The 22,555-nt window shown below is 38.7% G+C and overlaps 1 protein-coding gene and 1 pseudogene across 1 annotated transcript in view; one reads left to right on the top strand and one right to left on the bottom strand.

Moving 5' to 3' along the window:
- Positions 1-22,555, top strand: part of FBXO4 (F-box protein 4) — a 129,817-nt gene that overhangs the window by 78,436 nt on the left and 28,826 nt on the right. The window lies entirely within an intron of this gene.
- LOC134757649 (uncharacterized) lies at positions 1,911-9,077 on the bottom strand (annotated as a pseudogene).

Genomic DNA, 22,555 nt, shown 5'->3' with positions numbered 1-22,555 from the left:
GTTCTTGCTCCTCACTACCAAAGAATATGCATTTTCTGCCCCCACCGCTGAATAAAACTCCTTCCCTTTTGTAGTCTACATTTATATCGCCTTTTCTCATCTTCATTGTCATGAACTTTATTCTACCACATCTTAAGGACAAAAGCCAAAGTCTAGATGAATTAAATATGATGAGTTGCTTAGAATGTCAGGGTCTGCCTCATCACCATCCTGGGTGGGTCAACATTCACGTTAACGTCCCTTTCTATATCTCACTCTTATATCCATATCCCCAGCCTCTACTAACCTGCTGACCATTTTATCAAAATAAGCCTCCCATGATGATACCCTGGGGCTTAGCATCACTAAAACTCTTCTTCAGAATTTTAAACCATAACCTTTGTAATGTCAACCACAAACTATTTACTGTCCACCAACTTTCTTATTCCTACCAAAGTGGCAGTTTATTATCCAATTATGTTCTCCCAATTTCCTGGCTGTCTTCTGTTAAATCTTGAATCTACTCCTAACCTAAAACTAGGCTGATGATATCGTCCTCAGAAATTCCTGCTCTTTTCTCTGCTTAATCCTGTGAGGTCTTTTTGTGAAAGCATAAGCCTGATTAACTTATCCCACATACATTCCTGGGTTTCCTTTCTGGGCTCCTAAACATTGGTTGAGAAATAACCAAGTCATGCTGATTTGTCTCTTCAGAGTCCTGCTATCAAACTCAAATGGGTCTTCAATGCTACTCAATAATTCTGGTGTAAATTTCTGTTGGACTCTGGTATATTTCCACTATTGTAAAATTTTTTGCTCTCTCCTAAAATCCTTAACTCTAACTCCAGCTCTGCCTTTTAACTCACAGAAGGTGATTTTATCTCCTAATCTGTAGAGGTATTTAAGAACTTACATGCTTGATCTTCCTCAATTTTTTGTGTCTTAAGTATTTATATACCTTCCGGCCAGGCGCGGTGGCCAGCACTTTGGAAGGCCGAGGAGGGCGGATCACCCCAGGTCGGGATTTCGAGACCAGACTGACCAACATGGAGAAACCCCGTCTCTACTAAAAATACAAAATTAGCCAGGCGTGGTGGGGCATGCCTGTAATCCCAGTTACTCGGGAGGCTGAGGCAGGAGAATCGCTTGAACCCGGGAGGCAGAGGTTGCTGTGAGCCGAGATGGCGCCATTGCATTCCAGCCTCAGCAACAGGAGCAAAAATCGGTCTCATAAAAAAAAAAATATATATATATATATACCTTCATCTTCTATTTCCTCTTAGGAAGAAACATCTGTCCTCCTATATAATAAATAACACACTGGTTTATTTAGATTTTCTCTAGCTCTTTATATACTATTGGAATATAGTACACATTACTAGTTGGTTTATCAAAACTAATAACAGTGTAAGCAGTCAATCCAAATCCTACATATGAAATTAAGTATAAAGTCTTTGTTTATTTGAGGTACATGAACATGATGGTTTACAAACATTTAGTGGATCAGAGGACTTTGGTGCTAAAATCAAGGGTCTGGTGTGGCTTATAAAAATATGTTTTTTTCTATTGGGAATCTTCATGGACCCATACAGTTTTTTACCCTTACCTTCCATTGCTAAAAGGAAAAATGGAGAAGCACAGAAGAAGAAGAGTGGGGTCCCTTATCCAAACTTATAATCCCAGAGCTAACATTTCTGAGTTCTATTGTGGAAGGCAAATGGTAGACTGCTTGGGGACAGCAATGGTCCCTAGAAAACTATTTTCTTGATAAGACAGTCAATCAAAAAGTTTACACAAAGAAATTAATTACAATGGCAGGTTATTTCATTGGGGAGATATTTTTAGATTTGAATTGTTATGTAAAAGTGTTTTGGAATTTTTCTTTTTTTAAAATTTGCTTGAAATTGATTGGAAATCTTGAAGAGCCTTCATCAAATAAGTGATTTCTAGAATAAAAACAAATTTTGAGTTAAAATCTTTTCAGCAAGTATGCTGCCTTATTCTTTCTACTGCCAGATTTGAAGACTTCTAGTTATAGTATTCTATTAGCTTCTAAATGTTTTGTATGCTGATTTTTAAGAAATAAATGCATTCTTCAACTGTAAGTCATGCTCTTTTAAGTGGAGAATGATAAAATTGAGAAGAGAAAATTGTGATCACATTATAAACACACTATTTTTTAATTTGCTTTTAAATGTAAAAACATATTGTAAACCCTTTTTAATAGACTAAAGTATTACTTAGTAGCATTAGTTTTTGTGACCACAGTACCTTCTATCCTTCATAAATTCATTTAACAAATATTTGTTGAGCATCTGCTATTTACCAGGTGACAAGGATAAGGCAATGAACAAAATATACAAAACTCTTCTTCATGAAGCTGTATATTTTCTTATACAGCTGTGTTGAAACTTTTTATTCCCTTTTTATATTTCTGCATGAAGTACTTAAAATTTTTCCCAGATTTATTGATATATATTTGACAAATAAGAGTTACATGTATTTAAAGTGTAGAAGATAGTGTTTTGATATACAAAAACTTTGTGGAATGATTACTGAAATCAAGCTATTAAGCATATGCATCATCTCACATAGTTACAATTTTTTTTGTGGTAAAACAACTTATGATCAACTTTCTTAGCAAATTTCAACTATATAATTCAGTGTTAATTATAGTTACCTTGCTTACGTCAGATCTTCAGGACTATTCATCCCATATAACTGAAACTTTGTACCCATATTAGTCAGGATTCTCAAGAGAGACAGAACTAATAGGATATATATATATATATGTCGTTTTATATATGTGTATATGCATATAAAGGGATGTTTATTAAGTATTAATTCACACCATCACAAGGTTCCACAATAGCCCATGTGCCAGCTGAGGAGCAAGGAGAACCAGTTCGAGTTCCAAAACTGAAGAACTTGGAGTCTGATGTTCAAGGGCAAGAAGCATCTAGCATGGGAGAAAGGTGTAGCCTAGGAGGCTAAGCCAGTCTAGTGTTTTTACATTTCTCTGGCTGCTTTATATTTGCTGGCAGCTGATAAGATGGTGCCCACACAGATTAAGGGTGGGTCTGACTTCCCCAGCCCATTGACTCAAATGTTAATGTCCTTTGGCAACATCCTCACAGACATACCCAGGATCAGTACTTTGTATCCTTCAATCCAATCAAGTTGACGCTCAGAATTAACCATCACAAGTCCACTCCTAGACAACTTGAACCCATACGCATCTCCTGAGATCATACATAGTCTTCAAGTAGGGACAATAATAAGGTCATAATTATGCCTAACATAATACAACTATCCTTCGTACAACCAGAAATGCACCAATCCCCAAACAAAATGCTATTACATAAAGTTAACAATATTTAAATGCTGATAGGAACTCAAAAAGTCTTATGTCACATGATAAAGAAGAAAATGAAATAAAATGAAGATTTTCCTTAGTACAAGTGTATACATGCACAAACATGTTTTTAACAAAAGAAGGAGGAAATACTCATGACAATTACAGTCCTTGTGTTCTGCAGTTGGTTACATGGTGGTAGCTGGTATTGATGACTACCTTCTTCTACTACCCATTCTGTATTCCCTTTGCCTTCAGCAAGCACCTCAGCAGGTCGTGGTTTTTTTCCTGATGGAGTGACCCCAACCTTCATTCCTGAAGGGTCTGGGCCATTTCTAGCCCTGCCGGATTGGACTGTTGTAGTTTCCCTTTGACCTTAATCATAGGGCATGGTAATACTAATAGACATTATAACACCCTTACCTGTGTTGTGGAATAGTAGACTGATTTCATCTTGATAGTCCAGCTCAATCACCCCAGCCAACACTGTAACTCCCTTCTTATCCTGTTGACTTAAAGGTGGGAGGAGCCCAAAATGTCCAGGTGGCAATCTTAACTTCCAGTTCAGAATCATTGTTGTGTTTCCTGGTGGCAGCATTCCTCCCTCTGGAACTAAGACCTCTAGGCCATCAGAATGTAATGTCGTGGGAACAGGAAGCAAAAATTTTGCACCATCACTAGGGGTGATGGTGAGTGTTGTCACTTCCACTTCCAACCCTTGATTCCTGGGCCCATGAATCCTGGCCATGGAAGAAACACTACCATATACTGGGCGCTGATTCAGAGCATACATGGCCTCCTGGAGAACTTTTCCCAAGCCCTGCAAAGTACTATCACCTAGTTGGCGTTGTAATTGTAACTTCAAAAGGGAATTTCACCATTCTATTAGTCTAGCTGCTTCAGGATGATGGGGAACATGGTAAGACCAGTGAATTCCATGAGCATAAGCCCACTGCCACACTTCTTTAGCCGTAAAGTGAGTGCCTTAGTCAGAGGCAATGCTGTGTGGAATACTGTGACAGTGAATAAGGCATTCCGTGGGTCCATTGGTGGTAGTCTTGGCAGAAGCATTGCATGCAGGATAGGCAAACCCATCCCTGGAGTAAGTGTCCATTCCAATGAGGATAAACCTCTGCCCTTTCTATGATGGAAGAAGTCCAATATAATCAAGCTGCCACTAGGTAGTTGGCTGATCACCCTGAGAAGTGGTGCAATATCAAGGACTAAGTGTTCTTCTCTGCTGCTGGCAAATCGGGCACTCAGCAGTGGCCATAGCCAGGTCAGCCTTGGTGAGTGGAAATCCTTGTTGCTGAGCCCATGCGCAACCTCTATCCCTGTCACCATGGCCACTTTGTTCATGGGCCCATTGCGTGATGACAGGGGTGTCTGGGGAAAGAGGCTGAGTGGTGTCCACAGAACTAGTCATCCCATCCACTTGATTATTAAAATCCTCCTCTGCTGAGGTCACCCATTGATGAGTACTCACATGGGATACAAATATCTTCACAGTTTTTGACCACTCAGAGAGGTCTATCCACATACCTCTTCCCCAAATTTCTTTGTCACCAATTTTCCAATCATGCTTCTTCCAAGTCCCTGACCATCCAGCCAAACCATTCTCTACAGCCCATGAATCAGTATATAATCACACATTTGCCCATTTCTTTTTCTATGCAAAGTGCACAACCAGTTGCACTGCTTGAAGTTCTGCCCACTGGGAAGATTTCCCTTCACTACTGTCCTTCAGGGATGTCCTAGAAAGGGGCTGTAGTGCTGCAGCTGTTCACTTTTGGGTGGTGCCTGCATATCATGCAGAACCATCAGTGAACCAGGCCCTAGTCTTCTCTTCCCCTGTCAGCTGATCACAGGGAACTCCCCATGAGGCCATCAGTGCAGGCTGGGGGAGAGAAGGCAGGGTGGCAGGAGTGGAGACCATGGACATTTGAGCCACTTCCTCATGTAACTTACTTGTGCCTTCAGGACCTGCTCGAGCCTGATCACATATATACCACTTCCATTTGATGATGGAATGCTGCTGTGCACGACCCACTTTATGGCTAGATGGGTCAGAAGGCACCCAGTTCATGACAGGCAGTTCAGGTCACATGGTGACTTGATGATCCATAGTCAAACGTTCAGTTTCCACCAAAGCCCAGTAACAGGCCAAGAGCTGTCACTCAAAAGGAGAGTAGTTATCTGCAAAAGATGGCAGGGCCTTGCTTCAAAATCCTAGAGGCCTCCACTGAGATTCACCTATGGGGTCCTGCAAAGGCTCCAAACAGCATCTCTATTTGCCACTGAGACCTCAAGCACCATTGGATCTGCTGGGTCAGATGGCCCAAGTGCCAGAGCAGCTTGCACAGCAGCCTGGACCTATTGCAGAGCCCTCTCCTGTTTTGGACCCCACTCAAAACTGGCAGCCTTTTGGGTCACTTGATAAATGGGCCAGAATAACACACACCACATGAGGAATGTGTTGCCTCCAAAATCCAAATAGACCCACTAGGCATTGTGCATCTTTCTTGGTTTTCTCTTGGTTGTAGGGGAGGCCACATGCAGCAACTTATCCTTCACCCTAGAAAGAATATCTCAACAGGCCCCACACCACTGGACCCCTAGATATTTTACTGAGGTAGAAGGCCCCTGAATTTTAGTCAGATTTATTTCCCATCCTCTGGCACACAAATGTCTCAGCAATAAGTCCAGTGTGTTTGCTACTTCTTGCTCACTGGATCCAATCAGCATAATGTCATCAATGTAATGGACCAGTGTGACATCTTGTGGAAATGAAAAGTGATCAAGTTCTCTCTGAATAAGATTATGACACAAAGCTGGAGAGTTGATAAACACCTGAGATAGGACAGTAAATGTGTATTGCTGGCCTTGCCAGTGGGAGGCAAACTGCTTCTGGTGGGCCTTTCAGACAGGAATGGAGAAAAAGTCATTTGCCAAGTTAATGGCTGCATACCAGCTACCAGGAGATGTGTTAATTAGCTCAAGCAATGAAACCATATCAGGTACAGCAGCTGCAATTGGAGTCATCACTTGATTAAGCTTATGATAATCCATTGTCATTCTCCATGTTCCATCTCTTTTCTGCACAGGCCAAATGGGAGAATTGAATGAGATGTGGTGAGAATCACTATCCCTGTGCCTTTCAAGTTCTTGATGGTGGCACTAATCTCCACAATCCCTCCAGGGATGGGATATTGTTTCTGAGTTACTACTTTTCTAGGTAGAGGCAGCTGTAATAGCTTCCATTCATCCTTTCCCACCATAATAGCCCTCACCCTACCAGTCAGGGAGCCAGTGTGGGGGTTCTGTCAACTGCTAAGTATGTCTATGCCAATTATGCATTCTGGCACTGGGGTAAAAACCACAGGATGAGTCCAGGGACACACTGGACCCACTGTAAGTTGGACCTGAGCTAAAACTTCATTAATTACCTGACCTCCGTAAGCACCTACTTTAACTGGAGGACCACAATGACTTTTAGGGTCTCCTGGAATGAATGTCAGCTCAGAGCCAGTGTCCAGTACTCCCCAAAATGTTGGATCATTTCCCTTTCCCCAGTGTGCAATTACTCTGGTAAAAGGCTGGGAGGTCTCCTTGGGGAAGAATGGGAAAAAGATTAACAACATAAATTGTTGGTAGTGTAGTGTGGTCCTTCCTCAAGGGGACCCAGCCTCCCCTTCATTCAAGGGGTTCTAGGTCTATAAACTGGTTCAAGTCTAGAAATTAATTGAGGGGCCATGATTCTTTGTTTTTATAATTCAAATTAGTCTTTCATCCATTTGACCTATAAATTTTCTGCGTATACAACTTAGGTAGGGATGCAGCAGGCTCCCTATCAATTTCACTTCCAGGAACACTGTAATTAATTAGCTAATGCCAAAGCGCTACATGAGTCAGACTATTCTGATTGCCACTTTGCCTCTGGTGTCCATGATGATAGCTATGTCTACCTTTCCTTTGACGATTGAGTGCCACCACTTGGTCCCTGACATCTCGGGATCCAATTATTCCCATTATATTTAAATTCTGTAGTTGGGTGACTGTGGTTCCCACCATTAGATCTGATATACAGAGAAGAGCAATTACAGGGGCCTTCAAAGATGCAGGTGCTGCCCTCACAAATCTATTTCAAAAGGCATTGGTTAAGGGTGTATCTCCTGAACCCTCCCAGTGGGGATGAGTAGGTCTAAAGTCACTAATCCACTCCACCATCCAATCTCCCTAAGCCTTAGGATCCCTTCCTCTACATTAAACCAAGGGAGATCAGGCATTTCCAGCTAGCTCACAGTGGGCCATATTTTAATCCATCTTTCAGTTAACCCAGCAAATAAATTATTAGAACCTTTTGTAACTCCATGAGCTGAAACATTAAATGCAGAGTCCCTACTTAGTGGGCCCAAATCAGTAAATTCAGCCTGATCCAACAATATGTTCCTCCACAATTATCCCATACCCTTAATATGAGAGGGGATGTTGTCACTACTGGGGATGGGGAAGCTATTTCTTCTGCCAAAAATGTTCATCACAGTTTACAAACTCAGTGACCCCAGCTTCAGAAGGGTTCTTTCAGGCATTCCCGTTACAAGTTGCAGGGTCCCATTCTTTTCCAATCAATGCCCTCACTTTAACAGTAGACACCTGGCGAAACTATGCATGCACCTTTGGTTGCAGGTCAGCCACTCACATGATAAGAGCTTGTGTCTGTTTTTCCACTATTTCAGCTCTTTCTCTACAGGAGATAAGACTCTCACTCAGGTAAATCTTAGCACATTTGAGGCTCAGTATCTGCTTCTGAAGCTGGGAGTTAGAATCCCTGAGTTCATAATTTTCTTTCATCACTTTCTCCACTGAACTTAGGAGCAGCCAACCAGCTTCATTACGTTCCTTGGTTCACATATGGTCCATATATGGACCACATATGGTTCACATATGGTCAAAGGTATTATATATAGAGTTGCTAAACTCCTTGCCTCTCACAGGTGGTGAATCAAGAGTGTCAAATTTTGCATAACTCTCTAAACAGTTAATACCAAGGACTCTCAGTGTTCTCCATACTATTAGAAGTAGAGACCTTAGCATTTTGGGGTCTAATCATATTAAGCAGCCAACTCCAGAAACCCCAAAACCAAGGAAAGAACTCCATCCTTAATATTCTGTTCCTCTAGAACCACTCCTGGTACCAAAATATGTATTAGTTAGGGTTCTCTAGAGGGACAGAACTAATGGGTGATATATATATATATATATATATATATATATATATATATATATATATATATATGTGTGTGTGTGTGTGTGTGTGTGTGTGTGTGTGTGTGAGTGTGTGTGTGTGTGTGTATATATATATATATAGTAGTTTATTAAATATTAGGCCACATGCTCACAAGGTCCCACAATAGGCTGTCTGCAAGCTGAGGAGCAAAGGGAGCCAGTCTGAGTTCCAAAACTGAAGAACTCAGAGTCCAATGTTAGAGGGCAGGAAGCATCCAGCACGGAAGAAAGATGTAGGCTGGGAGGCTAAGCCAGTCTCATCTTTTCACGTTTTTCTGCCTGCTTTATAGTCACTGGCAGCTGATTAGATGCTGCCCACACAGATTAAGAGTGTGTCTGCCTTCCCCATCCCACTGACTCAAATGTTAATCTCCTTTGGCAACACCCTCACAGACATACCCAGGATCAATACTTTGCAACCTTCAAGCCAATCAAGTTGCCACTCACTATTAACCATCGTAGTACCCAACATTTCCCCATTTCCCTCATCTCCCCAGGCCCTAGCAACCATCATTATACTCTCTGCTTTTGAGAATTTGACTATTTTAGATTATATATATAAGTGATATCATGCAGCATTTATCTTTCTGTTTCTGGCTTATTTCATTTAGCAAAATTTCTCTAGGTTCATACATGTTGTCACAAATGGCAGAATTTATTTCTTTTTTAAGGCTGAATAAGATTTAATTAAATAATAATAGTTTACACTTGCTTTATCCATTTAGTTGTTGATGGGCACCTATGTTGATTCCATATCTTGGCTATTGTTAATTATGCTCCAATGAACATGGGGAAGGGATAAGGCACAGACATCTCTTTAAGATACTGATTGCATTTCATTTGGATATAAACCTGCACATGTACCCCTTGTATCTAACATAAAAGTTGAAATTTTAAAAAAGAAAAATATCTTTTCAGTTCCTGAGTTCAGTTTTAATTGTGTTACTTGTTTTTGAGATATTGAAATATTTGTTTTATATATTTTGAATATCCCTTGTTGAATATATGGTTTGCAAATATTTTCTCTCATTCCATAGGTTGCCTTTCATTTTATTGATTGTTTTCCTTGCTCTGCATAAGATTTTTAGTTTGATGCAATCTAATTTTCCTGTTTTGCTTTTGTTGCTTGTGTTTTTGTGTCATATCCAAAAAATCATTGCCAAGACCAACGACAAAAAATGACAAAAAGCTTTTCCCTTATGTGTTCTTCTACTTGTTTTATCATTAAGTATTTACTCTATTTCAAGTTAATTTTTGTACATAGCGTCATAAAGATTTGGTTTCATTCTTCTGCATGTGGATATTGAGTTTTCCCATAACAATTTATTGAAGAGACCATCTTTCCCCCATTGTGTGTTCTTGGCATCTTTGTCAAAAATCAATTGACTGTAAATGTGTGTTCTTATTTCTGGGGTCTCCGTTCTGTTTCAGTGATTTATGTCTGATTTTATGCCATAGCATATATTGTTTTGGTTACCATAGGTTTGCAACACATTTCAAAATCAGAAAGTGTGATGATTTCAGCTTTGCTCTTCCTATTAAAAATTGTTTTGGTTATTAAGGCTCTTTCGTGTTTCCATATTGGTTTTAGGATTATTTTTGTGTTTCTGTAAACAATGTCATGGGAATTTTTGGTAGGAACTGCATTGGCTGTCTAGATCAATTTGGGTAGTATGAAAATTTTAACAATATAAATTCTTCAAATCCATGAAAACATTGTCATTCATTCATTCATTCATTTATTGAGACGGAGTCTTGCTCTGTCACCCAGAGTGGAGTGCAGTGGTATGATCTCAGCTCACTGCAAGCTCCACCTCCCAGGTTCAAGTGATTCTCCTCTCTCACCTTCCTGAGTAGGTGGGGATACAGGCACATGCCACCATGCACAGCTCATTTTGTTGTACTTTTAGTAGTGACGGGGTTTCGCCATGTTGGCCAGGCTGGTCTTGAACTCCTGACCTCAAGTGATCCACCCCTTTCGGCCTCCCAAAGTGCTGGGATTACAGGTGAGGGCCACCACGCCTGGCCAATGTCTTTCATTTATGTCTGTCTTATTTCTTTCACAGTGTTTTATAATTTTCAAAGTACAAGTCTTTCACCTCTTTGGTTAAGTTTATTCCTAAGTATTTTATTGTTTTTGTTGCTATTGTGAATGGGATTGTTACCTTCCTTTTTTATTTTATAAATTTTTTATGTATATACTTTTGAGACGGAGTCTCACTCTGTCACCTAGGCTGGAGTGCAGTGGTATGAGATCAGCTCACTACAAACTCCGCCTCCTGGGTTCAAGTGATTCTCCTGCTCAGCCTCCCTAGTAGTTGGGACTACAGCGCCACCTTGGCTGGCTAATTTTTTTTTGTATTTTTAGTAGAGGTGAAGTTTCACTATGTTGGCCAGGCTGCTCTCGAACTCGACCTCCTGACCTCAGGCGATCTGCTCGCTTCAGTCTCCCAAAATGCTGATAACAGGCGTGAGCCACTGTGCCCAGCCACCTTAATTTTTTAAAAAATAGTTTGTTGTTTGTGTTTAGAAACATGACTAAATGTGTATGTTGATTTTGTATCCTGCAATTTTACTGAATTTATTTATTCATCATAATAGGTTCCTTTTTTGTCTAGTCTTTAGGGTTTTCTACATAAATGATCATGTCATCTGTAAACAGGCCACCCAAAGTACTGGTTAAAAACAAGAATGCTATGGAATGACGATGTCTATGGTTACTCAAAGTATTAAGAATGATCATAGTACCTCTTTCCCAGAGGGTCGTTGTGTACACAAAAAGAGTTATAGTAGTGCAAGGCTTAAATAAGTGCCTGCAGCACAATGAGCACCATTACAGAGTGGCTCTTACTATGATGATCCTAACCTAACCGTGCTATATCTTCAAATTCTTTAAAATATTTTGATCAACAAAGAGATGTCTCTTGAAGACTCAATCACATACCAGTAAAAACCATCAATAGGAACTTTGAAATTAAGACATTTCCTTTTATGATTGCCCAACTATGATTTTTATTGAAGGATTTCTTTCCCTAATATAATTTTCTGTGGAAGGTAGAAGTAGCTATAGCCTTTTAGATCCTGTTTACTTTTGCATATGTGTGATAAGAGAGATGTGTCTGTGTTAAATAACGTTTTTTCCTTTTTGCTGCTCTGTATCTATGTCATCTATCTATACCATCTGTCTCTATATCTATCTATATTATCTATGTCTTCAATGTTGCCTTCATGTGTACCCCAATGAGTGCGTGAGACATAGTGGTGTTCAACAAATCCTTGAAAAACTAAATAAATGAATAGGCTCAGATAATATACATTTTTCTTCAATTTCAGTATACTCATGCCCTGGTGCTTAGAAGCAAACTTGCTGAGATGTTATCACCATCACCTTTTGTTTATATTTTGCATTTTGGCTTATAAAGCACATTTAGATTGTATTTCTATAATGGCACAATATATGTTGGGCATGTATTTTGTGATTCCAGTTTTACATATTATAATTGGATATGTTTTTGTAACGTAATCTGCTTAGAAACATTTTCATAAGTTGTGTATTTACCCATTTTATCCTCAGAACGATTTAACGAGATAGATTATACAATCATAAAGTCTTTTCAATGGAGAAAAAATGAACTAAGTAACTTTAAGCAACTCAGGCAATAATAGAATTAGATAAGTTGTGGAGTTGAGGCAAAAATAGAGATTTAACACTTCACTTTGTCTTGAGTTACATGCTCATCTTGGATCACCTCTTGTGTGATGAAGGATGCAGTGTTGTAATTGGCCAGATCTGACACATAAGACTTACCATGGAATTTTTTAACTACAGACACTAAGAATGAAGGAGGGAAGAGCTATTCAAATGAAAATGTGGTACTGTTTTCAGAAGAGGAATTGAATGTTGGCTTGGTAAAAATGATAGATGAACATCGTACCATCTAGCTAGCTTATTACCACAGATGCCTGTAATTTGGCTTTCTGTATTTATTTATTTATTTATTTATTTTTTAAATTACACTTTAAGTTCTAGGGTACATGTGCACAACGTGCAGGTATGTTACATATGTATACATGTGCCATGTTGGTGTGCTGCACCCATTAATTCTTCATTCACATTAGGTATTTCTCCTAATGCTATCCCTCCCCCTCCCCCCACCCCACAACAGGCCCCAGTGTGTGATGTTCCCCACCCTGTGTCCAAGTGTTCTCATTGTTCAATTCCCACCTATGAGTGAGAACATGTTGTGTTTGGTTTTCTGTCCTTGCTAGTTTAACCATTGTGGAAGACAGTGTGGTGATTCCTCAAGGATCTAGAACTAGAAATACCATTTGACCCAGCCATCCCATTACTGGGTATATACCCAAAGAATTATAAATCATGCTGTTATAAAGACACATGTGCACGTATATTTATTGCGGCAATATTCGCAATAGGAAAGACTTGGAACTAACCCAAATGTCCATCAATGATAGACTGGATTAAGAAAATGTGGCACATATACACCATGGAATATTATGCAGCCATAAAAAAGGATGAGTTCATGTCCTTTGTAGGGACATGGATGAAGCTGAAAACCATCATTCTGAGCAAACTATCACAAGGTTTTCTGTATTTCTGTGGACACCTCCTTGTAAAATCATTTATTCCAAGTTATTTTATCACCCATTTCCTTCCTCCAATGTCCCATACACATACTTCTGCATTTGGAAACAGTCTTACCTATTGAAACTTTTTTTAACTTAAGAATTATATTGTAATATCTTTGGCAAATTTAACTTTCACGACCGTTAAATTTGTTGATTTTAAGTTAAGAAACAAAAGATCAAAATAATATGTGTGAGAGAAAGTGGGTAATTTTCTTAAGGTGAAGAGTAGAAGTACAAAGGTGGGTATATTTGAGAGGTAAAAAGAATTTTAAGTCTATTTCAGAGATCTAGAATCCTAAAATAATGTATGTAATACTCAATCGATTAATGAACAAAAATAGCAGAAATGTTTAAATACATAGGACCATAGAATAATACATATAAGTTTAAAAATCATTAGGACTGGAAAAAAATTATTTGGTTTTGAAAAGTTGGTCACTTGTGCAGATTCAAAGCTCTTGCCTCTCTGACATATAGGCTGTCTTTTTTATTTCAGATAAAAAGGAATTAGAATTGAGTAGGAATAACCATAAGCACACAGTCTTGATTCCAGTTCAATTTCTGCTACAAGGATAAAAAAAACAAACCACAAGAAGTTTCTACGCTTCAAATTCTTCTTCTGTAGAATGGGTGGTGGTGAGGTAGGGTGGTGAGTTAGGGTCAACTTACATTCGACTCTACAATTCTTAGTGATGCTTTTGAATTTACAGTTGGAATGGACACTAAAACCATGTTTTTCATCCTCTTCATCTTATAAATGTGGAAACTGAGGGACGGAGGCATTGATTGATTGATCTAAATGAACACATAGCTGGTTATTTTCAACACTGGTTAGCAAATTGCCTAAAACAATTGACGAAAACTTGCTGCGGGGGCGTGGGTAATATAATGCTTCTCTCTCACCTCATCATCTCCAAACTTTCAGCCATTCCTCTTCCATGTCATTTTATTCTAAATAAAACATCTTGGAAGAGGAAGGCAAAGTAGAGAAGAGAAGACACAGCCGGAGAACATGAGGGTTGCTGGAGAGGACTCATCTTCTGATGTAATGTAACAGTGAAGCTCTTTCTAAGAAATTGAAACAGAGTTTTACCTTGTTCTCCCTTGTTCAAAGTTCAAATTATAAACTTCATTTGCTTCATAAGTATACTTTGTGATGGCTATACGTGCACAGTTCTTAGGAGGGATTTTGAACTGCACTCTAATGCAGTGCTTCCAACTTGGCTTATCTTGAAAGCTGATTGAAGTGAAAGACTATAAAAACATTTACAAACCATTTTCAGATTTCTGAAGGTGTTTAAAATGAAGATTTATATTTTTCCTTTCTCCACAAGTTCCTAACTCAGCTGATATTCTCTAATCACTGAAGAAATCTCTCTTCTCATTCTGTGTCCTCCATCTGAACTTTTATTGCATATTGGCTACTTTTCAGAGAATAATGCTCTTAACTGTTGGGATAATTTTGCTTGAATATATTTTTGGCATTATTTCATTCTGAGGAAGAGGGTTTCCTCCATGCTTTATTCCAGCTGCACAGGAGTTGATCAAATCTGTGCTGTATCACCCCTTCCTTACCAGTAGGGGGCAACTGAGAATTTTTAACCAAGTCTTTTAAACTCGTTTCTATTTAAAAGAAGCCACAATGGTCAGGTTCTATTTGTTTTTGACCTCCTCTTCTATCACCCAAGCAAACTTTTTAGATTTCCTATTTTAAAAAACCAGTGACCCGCTATTGCCTATCAGTAACTTTTCAACCCCTTAGCCTGGATCCTAAGGCCCCCTGTGACCTAACATTTACTGATGAAGCCCTGCCTCTCTTCCCCTCTTTCCATATTGAGTGCTATCATGTAACTAGTGTTCCCAAGTGTTTGGCTCTTTTGTATTTATGCACCTCAAAAATATATTGACATATGTTGACATATTTTTGAGGTGCACAGATACAAAAGCTTAGCTTAGCCTAAGCTGAAAGCACTGCCTGAGTTTTCATAAAATCAGTTTCATGAAATTACAGTTCAATTACTACATTTCTATCATCTCACTAGTCAAGAAATACTGACATTTCCTCTTAATATCAGTAAACAATTTTTAAAAACCAGAAGTTCTTCATGGAAATGCTAACCAAAAGTTTATTTTCTATTATCTTAAAGGAGAAAAACTGTAATATGTTTTATATCATGCCAAGGACCCCTAATTAATTTCTAAAATGCTGCTACAATATATCAAAGTACCTACCTATAAGCAAGAATTATGTTAGGCTACAAATAGTTAAACCAAACAGCAGTTACTTTATATAAAATAATATATGTAACATACTATGATCTAAACAGCTTGGCAACATGGAGTGGGAAATAGTATATTGCAATAAGTAAATTTCCTTTAAAAGTACAGCGAAAAATTACATTTAAAAAGTCAATTTTTTGTCTAAACTGTTACTCATCAAGTAATGTGTAAATATGAAGTTTGAAGAAAGTTGAGAAGGAAGAAAGGAAGAAGGGTCTTAATAGCCTTTGTTTGACACTGGTTGTGGAAAGTATTGCTGGGGGCAAATTGGGTAGTAATAGAGAAATTTTAGGCAAACCATCAGTTTCAGAGTAATTAATTGTGATTCTCCTTCACTTTGGTTCTGTTGAAGATACACAAAGAAATGCTTTGCAGAATATAGCCAAGGCTTTAAGATAAAACATTTGCAAAATGGAGCTTTGCCTACATTCCTAAGGTTCATGCTGAGATATATATATATATGTATATACACACACACACACACACATACATATATATACATGACATATATACATAAACATGATATATATCAATATTATATATATTATATCTATATGTTTTTTGGGAGGGATACAATACTTATTATGTGTTGAACTGCCTCCCTTCACCCAAATTCTTATGTTGAAGTCCTAAGCCTCACTACTACCTCAGGATGTGATCTTATTTGGAAATTTACTTGTAGATCTTTACAGAAGTAATCAAGTTAAAGTGAGGTCATTAGGGTGGGCCCTAATCTGATGTTACTGATGTCTTTATTAAAAAAGGACATTTGGACACAGAGTGAGGCCCTGTCTCTAAAAAAATAGTATGAAACAATGTATATTGTACTTTTTATGAATGATTTATGATATTTTCATTTTTATCATATTTTTACTGCCTATGAATTGACTTTAGATTCTTAACCTCTTTTGAGATGTAAAGATCTGCAAATAATTTGTATTAAAAGTAACTTAAAAAGTATTAGCCATCTTCTAAGACTTGTAAATTTGCAAACTACTCAGGGGCAGAAATACATATTCTTTCTTTCTATTTCTCAGACACAGTATTTAATAACTACTAACTACATATTATCCGTAGATAAGTGTTACTCCTGAGGGAGAAAACCTTCCTATTGCAAACACTCCTTGATTAATCTGAGTACCCAGTCCCTTGCTTAATCTCTGTAGCTTTCATAGGTGGACAATTCCAATAGTTCTAATGCAACATTCACTTTGACCTAGAGCTAATAAACGTTTGATTCTTAGGTGATCCAACTCATTGAGCCTCAATAGTTTTTTAAATATATTCAAGCATTATTGCAAAACTATAAAATATTATGTCTTTTTGTACTTGAACAGTAAGAGTATCCTACTGGTGGAGTGGCACCAACATATAGTAGACTAATCCCAATTATTTCTAGAATTGGGTGGTAGTAGGGGCTGCTCCCTAGTTAGTATTCGCATAGGAAAAGATCTACTCAAGCAAAACTTTTTCTATTCATTTGTTTTCATTTGGGATCATGAGACAGTTAATAATTTGGAGTAGGTACAGAGAAGGGAAAGAACAGCCACAAGAAAAGAAAAAGAATTAATAACGGACTCAGGAAGAATCACATGAAGATGACTCTCATTAAAAATCAATGAGACATTGTGATGTTACCATTAAGTTATTGCTAAGAGAGTTGGAATCCAGAGAAAGTTGAGTCTACTGGGTAATATGCCAATAATAGGAAATACATTGGACACATATTTGCCCAGGGATAATTTCAGCTAAAGATGCAACAAAATCAATAGGTGAAGGGTGTTCCATTATCTTACATTAAGCTAACCTGTTTTAATGAGGAGCAAAGTATTGAGGTACCAAGGCTGCATGACTGTGACCCTTGTTTTGAGTTTTAGGGAGCTAGACATACCAGCCTGATTTCTTTCTGTTTTTCCTCCTGATTCCAGAAAAGGAAATTCTGTGACCAGAGCTCCTAAGGGTAAATTTGGGCAGGCTGGTTGAAAATGTTTCAGGGGATTTGTTTTGATATGCACCGTGGATCCTTGTCCAGATTTCTGTACTGATTTCTTCCAACTGACTATGGTCCTAACTGTGACCCCTGCTCCTCTGTGCCCTAAGACTTTGTGCCTACAGACATGTCTAACTAAGTAAGAGTCATAGGAATCACACCCATGATCTTGGTTATATTTCCTCTTTGTGTGTGGGGGAATCTCTTTTAATCCTCCTGTCCAGAAGTGCCTTAACATGGATTTAATTATTTAATCATTAATATTATCATGTTTTTCTAAACTCCATAAAATTTTTGCTTGAATTTTTAATGCGTGATTCTTGGATTTTTAGTATTTGATACTTTAGATTTCTAATTACGTTTTATTGACTGTAAAAGTAAGCTGATCTCTGTTCCAACACTGTCCCAGGTTGATGGGAGAGCATGAGCTGGATCCACCTATTGTGTCTTAGGCCGGGCAAGGGTTTTCATTCCTTTCTAGATCACCATCTATTGCCCAGAGGTCTGCCATTTTCTCTTTTCTAGAGAGATACAAGTGTTCTGGACCATTGAAAGGGAGATTATTCTATGTATGGTAGATAGGATGGAGGTTAAGTAAGTTTTTAAAGTACATAGGCATCATTCCCACTAGACTTTCAATAGGTAATCTCCTATCTACAGTCAATGAGAAGGGCAACAGAGGCAGTGCTTCAGGGCAGGTGCTGTGCAGTTATCATTTAATGAAGACTGCAGTATTTCTAAGCACTAACACCTGATCTGGCCACTGACTTAGCTCTTATTTGCTCCCTGTTTCTCCCTAATCTGTTTAACTATCCATGTCTGACAAAGTCAGGCCAATTCTTCAGTGTCTAGACTTTAACTCTTGCGTTGCTTTGGCTTCCCTTCTCTTCATCCCCTACCCTGTGAAAGCTTTACCTACTCTGGGAATTGGAGTGTGTGTGTGTGTGTGTGTGTGCGCGCGTGTGTGTTGCAGAGGGGACTTCAATCTTCTAAATATTTTCCGTCCTTCTTTTAGACTGTGGCTTTGGAAAATTTTTCTACTTTTGTTATCTGATTTTGAACTGCTAGGGCTTAGGGATACAAGTGACTGAATCACAATGGGCTAAGTGGAGCTTATTTCAAAATGATTTTTTTAATTTTCTGACTTTAAATAAAATGACTACTTGTGGAACATGTTTAGCACAGGCAGTCTGTGGATGTGGGGTGCAGCAACGATGCTGCACATCTCTGCCTCATCAGTCACTGGACTGTTACATAATTGCTTGTTCATAAGTCTTTCTCCCATAGAAGACTAAATGTTCCTTTTAGTTTAAATTTTAAATTTTTAAATTAAATAACATCAATTTATCATTTCAACCATTTCTAAGTGTGCAGATTAGTGGCACTAAGAACACATATATTGTTATGCAATTATTACCACCATGTATGTATCTCCACAACTTTTAAATCTTCCCAAACTAAAACTCTACACATATTAAATGACAACTCCCAATTCCCTCTCCTTTCATTATCTGGCAACCACTGTTGTACTTCAAGTCTCTATAAATTTGATTACTCTAGGTACCTTAGGTAAGTAGAATCATACAGTATTTGTTCTTTTGTGACTGTTTTATTTCACTTAGCATAATGCCACTTAGCATAATCATAAGATACCTTGGTTACTCTAGGTACATTAGGTAAATAGAATCATACAGTTATTTGTTCTTTTTTGAATCTTTTATTTCACTTAGCATAATGTCCTCAAGGTTCATCTATGCTGTAGCATGTCAGAATTTTCTTCTTTTCTGGCCAGGTGCGGTGGCTCACGCCTGTAATCCCAGCACTTTGGGAGGCCAAGGTGGGTGGATCACTAGGTCAGGAGTACAAGACCAGCCTGGTCAAGATGGTGAAACCCCATCTCTACTAAAACTACAAAAGAAAAAAAAAATTAGCTAGGCATGGTAGCATGTGCCTGTAATCCTAGCTACTTGGGAGGCTGAGGCAAGAGAATAACTTGAACCTGGGCAGCAGAGGTTGTAGTGAGCTGAGATTGCGCCACTGCACTCCAGCCTGGGTGACAGTGTGAGCCTCCGTCTCAAAAAAAAAAAAAAAAAGAATTTACTTCTTTTCTGAGACTGAAAAATATTTCACTTTAGGTATATATCACATTTGTTTATCCATTCTTCCACTGATGGACACTTGCACTGCTTCTACCTTTTGGTTATTGTAAATAATGGTGCTATGAACAAGGGGGTTGTAAAATATTTGTTTGAGTTCAATTATCTTAGGTATATACCCTGAAGTAAAAGTGCTGCACTTTATGATAATTCTGTTTAATATTTTGAGGAACTACCATACTGTTTTTCATAGGGGCTGCATCATTATACATTTCTACCAGCAATCCATGAGTTTTAATTTTCCCATTTCCTGGCTCAAGATTTGTTATTTTCTGCTCTTTCTTTTTCTTTTTTTTAAAATTATACTTTAAGTTCTGGGATACATGTGCAGAACCTGCAGGTTTGTTACATAGGTATACACGTGCCATGGTGGTTTGCTGCACCCATCAACCCATTATCTACATTAGGTATTTCTCCTAATGCCGTCCCTCCCCTAGCCCCCCACCCAGTGACAGGCCTCAGTGTGTGATGTTCCCTTTCCTGTGTCCATGTGTTCTATCCTGATGGGTATGAATACATTTTTCCTGATGGGCTAGAATAATGTCTTCATCTGCAAACTTGCTGTGATTGGGATGCAATTTGTCCCTGTTAAAATTCATGTTGAAATTTGATCTCTAATGTGGCAGTGTTGAGAGGTGGGGTCTAGTGGGAGGTGTTTTGGTAATGGAGACAGATTCCTCAAGAATGGATTAATGCCATATCATGGGAGTGAGTTCTAGCTCTCTCGGGACTGCATTGGTTACTGTGAGAGTGGGCTGTTCCTTCTCATGTTTGGTCTCTTCTCTTGGCACACGCCCACTACCAGAAAGCAGTGAGGCCCGCACCAGATGTGGCTGCTCATCCGGGACTTTCCAACCACCAGAATTGGGAGCCAAATAAATGTCTTTTCTTTATAAAATACCCAGCTTCAGGTATTCTGTTATAGCAACACCAAACAGACTAAGACAATACTCCCATCATTGCATGCATGTGCCTGGCTCTTACAGATATTTTATATATATTTATTGAACTGTTATTAGATGGCTCTAGCTGAGGCTCTATTGTTTCTCATTATTATAAGAAACTATATTATTCATAGGTTTAGGATAACTCTAAGGAAGGGTTTCCTAATAAACTGTGGTGGCATAATCTCATACCTTGTTTAAGTTCCATTCCTATGTAGAGTGTGTGCAGTAAGAGAAAGTTTAAGAATTATTTGCTAATTGTACAAATAACCATGCCAAATTTGCCGATGGCTTCTATCATCTATAGACAGACATTCCTTGTTTTGGGAAGGATTTCTTGAATGTGTTTTGTTGTTGTTGTTTTTGTGGGTTTTATTTTTTCTTATGTGGATGTGAAACAATTAGATACTTTTTTGTTCTGGGAGACAAATACTGTCTTCAAATTCCTTAATTAACTAAGCTCCAAATACGTTGGTGGGAAGGTCAGCAAGGTGAGAACATTTATATAGGAATTGAGTAGGTTTCAGAAGAAAAGTTATGGAGACGTTAGATTGTATTTTCCTTGAGGTTCAATGTTAGTAGGACCTCTGATGGGTTCAGGAAACCCTAACTAAGAGCAATTGTCAGTAATTAGACATGAGCGTCCTCAAGGATTATTCATCATGGTGGCCTGCTTACCAGGTGGTCTGCACAACACCAGGGCCTCTATAGAATGCGCTGATAGAGGGCTAGAAACCCTAGTTCTGTAGATGTACCTTGAGAAAAACTCCAAACCTATACATGTGAGCATGTGTGTGTGTGTGTGTCTGTGTGTGTGTACACTGAAAGATCTATGTTGCTAAAGATCTGTAACATTGGGTGATTGGGTACCCAGGCCTCCTGATGCAGAAACACACTCTGAGAAACCTGTGCTGTTCTACTGAATCTGGAGAGTGGGGTCTTTTACTGGGCACTGTCTCCTGTAAATTGGAGCTCCTAGATTTTGTTGGCAATAATAGCCACAATCATTATAAAGTTTTTGATAGCAAATTAGGACTGTGTTTGGCTTCTAGAATGCGAAGTTGGGGGTCAAGCAAGCCTTATGTCACCACTGAACTTCCAGCAGGGAACAAGAGCTGTCTTGGGTGGCTGGGCTGCTTGTTCCTGACAACATCACCAGAAGTCAGTGCTGTCTGTGAAGGCAAAGGCAGTATGTGCAAGGGTTAAGAACAAGGTCTCTAGATCCAAATGGGCTGCATATAACTTCTGGCTCTGGGCTTCAGTTTTTTGCCAAGAAAAATAGGTATGATTATTGCTCCTGTATTAGATGTTTATTGTAGGATTTACAATGATGCCTGTTACAAAGCAGCACTCAGTAACGTTAGGTAGCAGAAGAAAAGAACAGCAATCATATAAAGAATTGCCTAAAATTTCCACTTGTTCTCTATTAGTACCTACAATCACACCTAGTACTGAGTGGTTTATCATGGGATTCAAGACTGTGGGGGAAGGCTGGGCACAGTGGCTCACACATAATTCCAACACTTTGAAAGGCCAAGGCAGGAGGATCACTTGAGGCCAGGAGTTTTAGACCAGCCTGGGCAACATGGGGAGACTCTACCTCTACAAAAAATAAAAAATTAGCCAGGCATGGTGGTATGCACCTGTGGTCCCAGCTACTAGGGAGGCTGGGAGGTCAAGGCTGCAGTGAGCCACGATTGCACTACTGCACTCCAGCCTGGGCAACAGAGTGAGGCCCCATCTCAAAAAGAAAGATTGTTAGGAAAGAAAGGTTTCTATAGCCATTCAAATTAAAAAGAGGATAAATGCCACCTTCCACTCTAATTGGCAAAGTTGAACATATTTCTTTTCATATTTCCATGTAGGCATCCTTGTCAGATTAAAGTACCACTCAAATGGTCTTATTGGCTAATATTTT

The sequence above is a fragment of the Gorilla gorilla genome, chromosome 19 (genome assembly GCF_029281585.2).
Source record: "Gorilla gorilla gorilla isolate KB3781 chromosome 19, NHGRI_mGorGor1-v2.1_pri, whole genome shotgun sequence".
NCBI classification, from domain to species: Eukaryota; Metazoa; Chordata; class Mammalia; order Primates; family Hominidae; genus Gorilla; species Gorilla gorilla.
This window is presented reverse-complemented; position numbering and strand designations above follow the sequence as displayed.